This window comes from Lampris incognitus, chromosome 12 (assembly GCF_029633865.1).
Source record: "Lampris incognitus isolate fLamInc1 chromosome 12, fLamInc1.hap2, whole genome shotgun sequence".
Taxonomy (NCBI): Eukaryota; Metazoa; Chordata; class Actinopteri; order Lampriformes; family Lampridae; genus Lampris; species Lampris incognitus.
Window position 1 is genome coordinate 12,861,671 of NC_079222.1, and position 8,689 is coordinate 12,870,359.

Here is an 8,689-nt window from a genome sequence, read left to right on the forward strand (position 1 = left end):
CACACACACATATGGAATATATATGTATATATATAAACAGAGAGAGTGAGAGAGAGGGGGGGGTTAAAACATGTAAATCCTGCATTAGATTCATGTATCTGACGTCTGAATAATAAACAGGAAAAACACAATTCAGCTTTTAATATTGTGTATGTTTTGTCCTCCATGTGATATTTTTGATTATAATATCCTCGTCAATTTCAGTATTCACAGTTTGCTGCAAATATTTGTATGTTTTGACTTACGTAACATTAAAATCTAGAATAAACTCAACCATGTAAATTTGGGATTTCTCTTAAATCTGTGGTTATAGAGATCGAATTAGAGCAGGGAATGAACCTACCAACCGACCAGAGGAGGCGCTAGTGCATCGACCAGGACACATACCCACATCCGGCTTCCCACCCGCAGACACGACCAATTGTGTCCTTAGGGACGTCCAACCAAGCCGGAGGTAACACAGGGATTCGAACCGACGATCTCCAGCTTGGTAGACAACGGAATAGACCGCTACGCTATCCAGACACCCCTCAAACACACGTTTTGACAGAAGCCCTTTGTAAATGGCAATTAATATGGATGGATAAAATATGACTGAGCGTCACTTATTAATGGTGAAATAGTCCACATTAGAGGAGTACAGGTAAAGTGATATGATACAAGAATATAAGAAAAGATACAAGAAATGATACAAGAAAAGATACAAGAAAAGATACAAGAAATGATACAAGAAAAGATACAAGGAAAGATACAAGAAATGATACAAGAAAAGATACAAGAAATGATACAACAAATGATACAAGAAATGATACAAGAAAAGATACAAGAAATGATACAAGAAATGATACAAGAAAAGATACAAGAAATGATACAAGAAAAGATACAAGAAATGATATAAGAAAAGACACAAGAAAAGATACAAGAAAAGATACAAGAAAAGATACAAGAAATGATATAAGAAAAGACACAAGAAAAGATACAAGAAAAGATACAAGAAAAGATACAAGAAATGATACAAGAAAAGATACAAGAAATGATACAAGAAAATATACAAGAAATGATACAAGAAAAGATACAAGAAAAGATACAAGAAACGATATAAGAAATGATACAAGAAAAGATACAAGAAAATATACAAGAAATGATACAAGAAAAGATACAAGAAAAGATACAAGAAACGATATAAGAAATGATACAAGAAAAGATACAAGAAAAGATACAAGAAATGATACAAGAAAAGATACAAGAAAAGATACAAGAAAAGATACAAGAAAAGATACAAGAAATGATACAAGAAAAGATACAAGAAAAGATCCAAGAAATGATACAAGAAAAGATACAAGATAAGATACAAGAAAAGATACAAGAAATGATACAAGAAAAGATACAAGAAAAGATATAAGAAATGATACAAGAAAAGATACAAGAAAAGATACAAGAAAAGATACAAGAAATGATACAAGAAAAGATACAAGAAATGATACAAGAAAAGATACAAGAAATGATACAAGAAAAGATACAAGAAATGGTACAAGAAAAGATACAAGAAATGGTACAAGAAAAGATACAAGAAATGGTACAAGAAAAGATACAAGAAATGATACAAGAAAGAAAGAAAGAAAGAAAGAAAGAAAGAAAGAAAGAAAGAAAGAAAGAAAGAAATAAAGAAAGAAAGAAAGAAAGAAAGAAAGAAAGAAAGAAAGAAAGAAAGAAAGAAAGAAAGAAAGAATAATATCACAAATCACAAAGACAAATATCATTATGAAGGTTAGAAAGTGTGACGTGTGAAAGTTCCCCTTTTAGATATGCTGCTGTCACCTTCACACAAGGCATGACGTAATGTGGTCTGGACGCTATACGTACATGCTGGTCAACTTTCTGCTTTTAGTTTGTATTCAGTATTCACTACTGTCTTCCACAGTCAAACAAGAAATAATGATTGTCTGACCCTTTCACCTCTGACGTCTCATTGACATGAAGCCAAATAGAAATTAAATTGGAGTAGACGTAAAAAATGACTGTAATATTACCACTGACAAGGGGACGTAGGGGACACGGGGACTAATACCGCTAAAATTGAAGCTCACACTGAAATAAGCCAAGCAGTTTAGTCAACTCTGTCACCCATTGTTGGCGCGACGCCAGGATGCATATCTACACACAACCTCAGGATAAAAACACGACTCCTACATGCAGATGCAATATGAAAAGAAGATTGCTTTTGTCGCTTTTGGGCAAATCTGCTGCCCTGTAACAGGTGCAACTCTTCCTGGGCATTTGTGACAGCACTGCTTCATTACCATGCTTCTCTGTTTACTAAAATAGAGAAAATGTCCAAAAGGTGTAAATGATTTCTCTAATTTATGTAATTGTCCAAAGAGCTCATAAACACTTTATTTTTTTTGTCCAAATTTGAGAACGAAGGACTTACATTTGTGCTATTCTTAAAATATATAGAGTCAAGTCAGAAGAATTGTTATGTCCATATTTTATTTAAAACCACATCTTACTTGAGGCATTTCTTCTCTTAGAATCCCAGTGGGTTTCTAGCGCTGGGAGACAGGGTTGCTGGTGTTCAGTCTTTAAAAAGTAAGTGTTTGCCATTTAGTGAATTTCCTCATAGATGAAGAACAAAGTTGTACTGTAAAAGTCACGGCACGAGACATCTTTCATTGAAACACTCTTCCTCGAAAAACGTGTTGTGAGGGAAAAAAACACCTAGCGTTTCACAAGACCCAATGTTAAACAGTGCCATCTAGTGGCCTTAGTTGAAATGCAGCGTAGCCGTCGGACAAAAAACTATATTGTGTGACTCGTTTTGGAATATAAATCCTGGATCGCCACCTTGCCGTGGTGAAGCTTACGTGTACTAATGATCCCCAAGAGCTCTGCGGTCCGGAGCTCGGCTCCTGGTAGGTAGGGTCACCCAAGGCGGGTAGGTCAAGGGGGAGGTTCCAGATGAAGCGCAATCCAACACAGACCTCAACGGCGGAACTGGCGGAAGACAATGCTAGTGAAGGCATAGGGTGGGGACAGAGGGTGGTCCCCAATCGACTTGGTTCTCTATGCCATTGGACTCTGGCCACCCCTGCCAAGGACCTTGTGGTGGATTCAGGCGCATCAAACTCTCCTCGTAAAAAGCTATCACGCACAGGCGTCCTCCTGCAAGGATACCCACAAGGACCTAGAAGGAAGACAGTAATACTTGACTGCGAGTGACAGCTGATGATGATAAATCGCAGGCTCAGACTGACAAGTAAAAAAAAAACAAAAAAACAAAAAAATGAAACAGTGACTTATAGTCTGGGGAAAAAGGTAAATATTTTTCTGGTTTTCTCTGATATTTTCTGTGCCTTATTTTTAACTTCTACACCTTAGTTGAGAAAAAGAAAATTTACTTTTCCTATGTACTTCCTTAAACATTCGCTTTGAGAAAATTCTGACTTTCCATTGGGCACATTTTTATTGACACTCAGCAGCACTAGACCACCAGAATGTACCTACCCAAGGAATCTGCTATAAAAATTAACATTCAGTTTTTTACCCCTATACTCTTAATGTCACTACTTGCAAATACAGAAATATATCTCTTCCAAATGTTAACCACATTTGACAATAATACTAATGATAATAATGCCTGTCATAGTTGGGGAGTACAATATGGAGACTAGATTGGCAAAATGAGGGCAACAAGTGGTGCTGACTGCAACACATTCTATTTAACCCAGCCACTTGGGATGCACAAGCCAGTACATTCTTATTGCTGGTCCCAAGCCCGGATAAATGGGGGGGGGGGTTGTGTCAGGAAGGGCACCTGGTGTAAAACCTTTGCTAAATCCAATATGTGGGTCATAAATCAGATTTGGCCTTGGTTACTAATGACCGCCACCAATACTGTTGGCCAGCAGGGTGCCGGTGGAAACTACGCTACTGTTGGGCAAAGGAGAAGGAGAGGTGGAAGGCATGTCCAGAGGTAGCAGGAGAGGAGGAGTGTGGAGGTGAGAGTCGGAACTTTGAATGTTGGCACTATGACTGGTAAAGGGAGAGAGCTGGCTGATGTGATGGAAAGAAGTAAGGTAGATATACTGTGTGTACAAGAGACCAGGGGGAAGGGGAGTAAGGCGAGGAGCATCGGATGTGGGTTCAAAGTGTTCCACCATGGTGCGAATGGGAGGAGAAATGGGGTAGGGGTAATTCTGAAGGAAGAGCATGACAGTGTGTTGGAGGTAAAGACAGTGTTGGACAGAGTGATGACTATGAGGCTGGAAATTGAAGGTGTGATGATGAATGTTATCAGCGCATATGCCCCACAAGTTGGGTGTGAGATGGAAGAGAAGAATTCTGCAGTGAGTTGGATGAAGTGGTGGAGAGGGTACCCAAGGAGGAGAGAGTGCAGATTGGAGTGGACTTCAATGGGCATATTGGTGAAGGGACCAGAGGTGATGAGGAGGTGATGGGCAGGTATGGTGCCAAGGAGAGGAATGTGGAGGGAAAAGGTGGTGGTGGATTTTGCAAAAAGGTTGGAAATGGCTGTGGTGAATACATATTTCAAGAAGAGGGAGGAACACAGGGTGACATATAAAATTGGAGGATAGTGCCCACAGGTGGACTATATTTCTTATGCAGGAGGCGTGACCTGAAAGTGATTAAGGTGGTGCCAGGGGAGAACGTAGCTAGGCAGCATCGGATGGGGGTCTGTAGGATGACTTGGGAGATCGAGAAGAGGAAGAGGGTGAAGGGAGAGCCGAGGATGAAATGGTGGAAGCTGAAGAAGGAAGGCTGTTGTGTGGAGTTCAGGGAGGAGTTAAGACAGGCACTGGGTGGTAGTGAAGAGTTGCCAGATGGCTGGGCAACCACTGCAGAAATAGTGAGGGAGACAGCTAGGAAGGTACTTGGTGTGTCATCTGGACAGAGGAAGGATGATGCAGAGACCTGGTGATGTAATGTGGGAGTACAGCAAAGTATACAGAGGAAGAGGTTGGCAAAGAAGAAGTGGGATAGTCAGAGAGATGAAGAAAGTAGACAGGAGTACAAGGAGATGTGGTGTAAAGCAAAGAGAGAGGTGGCGAAGGCAAAGGAAAAGGCGTATGGTGAGTTGTATGAGAGGCTGGACACCAAAGAAGGAGAAAAGGACTTGTACCAATTGGCTAGACAGAGGGACCGAGCTGGGAGGGATGTGCAGCAGATTAGGGCGATCAAGAATAGAGAAGGAAATGTGCCGAGAAGCGAGGAGAGTGTGTTGAGAGAGTGAGATATAACGTTGATCAGCCACAGCCTGAAGATATGGGAGAGAGTAATGGAAGCTAGGTTAAGAGGAGAGGTGATGATTAGCGAGCAGCAGTCTGGTTTCATGCCACAAAAGAGCACCACAGATGTGATGTTTGCTTTGAGAAAGTTGATGGAGAAGTATAGAGAAGGTTAAAAGAAGTTACAGCGTGTATTTGTGGATTTAGACAAAGCATATGACAGGGTGCCGAGAGAGGAGGTGTGGTATTGTATGAGGAAATCAGGAGTAGCAGAGAGCTATGTAAGAGTGTTGCAGGATATGTGCGAGGGCAGCATGACAGTGACAATGGTGAGGATGCAATGAGTAGAGGCGACAAAAGTGGATGAGTTTAAATACTTGGGGTCAACTGTTCAAAGTAACGGGGAGTCCGGCAGGGAGGTTAAGAAGAGAGTGCAGGCAGGGAAGAGTGGGTGGAGAAGAGTGTCAGGAGTTATTTACGATAGAAGAGTACCAGCAAGAGTTAAAGGGAAGTGTCTTTATGCATGCTCAATAATCAAGGTTAAGAAAATCACATCACTCATGAGTGATGTGATTTTCATGTTTCTGTCAATAAACGACGTGTCCCGATGAACTGATTCAACTTTGAGTTAAAGGGAGGGTTTACAAGATGATAGTGAGACCAGCTATGTTGCACGGTATGGAGATGGTGGCACTGACAAAAAGACAGGGCGTGCCGCTGAAGGTGGCAGAGTTGAAGATGCTGAGATTTTTCTTGGGAGTGACGAAGAAGGACAGGATTAGGAACGAGTATATTAGAGGGACAGCTCAGGTTGGACGGTTTGGAGACAAAGCGGGAGAGGCAAGATTGAGACGGTTTGGACACGTGTGGAGGAGAGATGCTGGGTATATTGGGAGAAGGATGCTGAATATGGAGCTGCCAGGGAAGAGGAGAAGAGGAAGGCCAAAGAGGAGGTTTATGGATGTGGTGAGGGAGGACATGCAGGTGGCTTGTGTGACGGAGGAAGATGCAGAGGACAGGAAGAGATGGAAACGGACAATTCGCTGTGGCGACCCCTAATGAGAGCAGCCGAAAGTCGTTATAGTAGTAGTAGATATGGACATAACATTTATGGACTTGTTTATGGAAAATGACAATCTGGTACAAATTGAAACATCATTTTGCAGTAAATGGAACTCAGTGGTTAGAGTGTTTTGTGATGGATACTTCATACAGCGCTAAAGTAAAATGGCGTGCAGAGTTGATTATTCGGTTGACAGATAGTCACGCTGAAGCCTTAAGCTCAGCAGCCTATACATCTTTTTTTCTCCCCTTCAACCGTGGTTCAGATTCAGACGGGGTTACCTCAGCACAATAAAACGAAAACAACGTGCACTCTCTCACCTTTTGCTCAAACAGCCATGATGATTAGCCTTTATGCTCAATTTTCATAACAACATCGCCAAGTAAAAAAGTAATTATCCTGCAAAAGCCAAAATCCATCCTATCTTGCATCATCTCTTGACATTAACCTTCCTTATTGCAGCAGCAGTTCTGTGTGGCCCAACATGGGCCCACTCGAGCTATTAGTGTCATTCCGTTTCATTTTCGTGTTCGGTGACACTTATCGTAGCGTCGTCGGGGACTACACTACAGAAGAGCGGAGGGGGGAACGTGAGGGGGAAAGTTGCAGCGTGTGTGCGCGTGTGAGTAGTTTACATTTTTGCTCAAACGACGCAGCAAATCTGTCACATTAGCTAGACAGCTCGTAGCAAGCCAGGCTTTTAGGATGCTTTGATAAATTCAGACTTTCACTTGCAGACACGGAGATCGTGGTCTTCTCCAGCGGAAGAGTTACTTGGGTGGAATAAGAAGAGGGGTGATAGCAAAGTTTTAAAGTGGGATTTTTTGGTAGCATATGCTCCAACACCGTTATGAAGAACAATATAGCATGAACGGAAAAGCTACAGCTCAGCTTTACAAAACTGCCATGAATCCTTCCATTTTACAGTTTAAGCACACGCGCAGGAGCAGGCAGGCCCAGCAGATAATGGAGCTTGTTGAAAACGAGGGAGAGAAAAAGAAGGGGGTCGCATAAAATAATATGGGCAGAGAATTGATGATGGTGCTAATCCTTTACATTATGGTGTTTTTATGACTTAGAAAATAGCCCGAGACTGAGCGCAGGAGGGGCGGGTATAATCCTTTATGGCTGAGGAGTTATGTGGAGCAGGGTCATGAACGCTGCTCGCTGGATGGATGTGTATGTGTTAGTGTGTATCACGTGTTGCTCTGTAGCGTGAAATGGGAACGCGGGGACTTTATGCAATTAAGAGCAAGTTTCTAGGAATTTAAGCTGTCACAAACTACAGCACCAAAGTTCACTCCAGCTCAGGGTCCATGGGCCTCCTCCCCTCCCAAGTCCCTCAAACTGCAGGGAAAACACTGTAACACCCCCTTTATCAAGAAGTAGCTCAATCATTACAGGTGAAGCGGAAAAAGCAATTTGATATGTAGAAATACAAGGGTAAATGTATCACTCTCAGGGTTAAATGTTTAAAGTGACAGTATTTCTCACAGAGGCATCCGAGTGAGTTGCCTGAATCATAAACTTAGTACATTGTCTGTGAATGTTCTCATTCATCCAGGTCATGCTTATCCAAAGGAATTGGATCAAGTGCAAATACACAGTCCAGCTGCACTTGATTCAGTTCCTTTGCATATATACCAAGTCCAGTTGCACTTGATAGTAAATTGTCACTACTCGATTAACATTTGAAAATCAAACTATTATAATTTGAGGATTCTGGGTTGCTTCACTGGAAACATATTTTTCTTTTTTGGGGGGGGGGTGCCCCGTTTTTCTCCCCAATTGTATCCGGCCAATTACCCCCCACTCTTCCAAGCTATCCCGGTCGCTGCTCGACGTCACGTCACTGTAGGAGGCGGAGGGCCGGAAGTGATTTTCTACATAGGAAGCGCTGCCAACAAACTCTCAAAATGCCGGTTGCTCACATCGACTAAACCGAGAAAGCACGAGGAGTGTTTATCGAGTACCAACAGCTGTTGTTCGTAAGGGGTGGAAATACAAGAAACTGACCGAAAATAACCGGTTATTTTCTTGCCCGGTGCGGGATTCGATACGGGGTGTACTGTTTTTCTTTGCTTTGTTGGCGTTTTCCTCCATCTCGTCCATTCTGCTTCTCACTTACGGCCCTCCGTCTGAATTTCGCGCGTCATCATAATCACGTGACTGCAAACAAGCTAGAGGGCTGCGGACTACCACGTGTCTCCTCCGACACGTGGCGTCGCCAGCCGCTTCTTTTCACCTGACAGTGAGGAGTTTCGCCAGGGGGACATAGCACTACCCCCCATCCCCCCCGAACAAGCGCCCCGACCGACCAGAGGAGGCGCTAGTGCAGCGGCTTCCCACCCGCAGACACGGCCAGTTGTGTCTGCAGGGA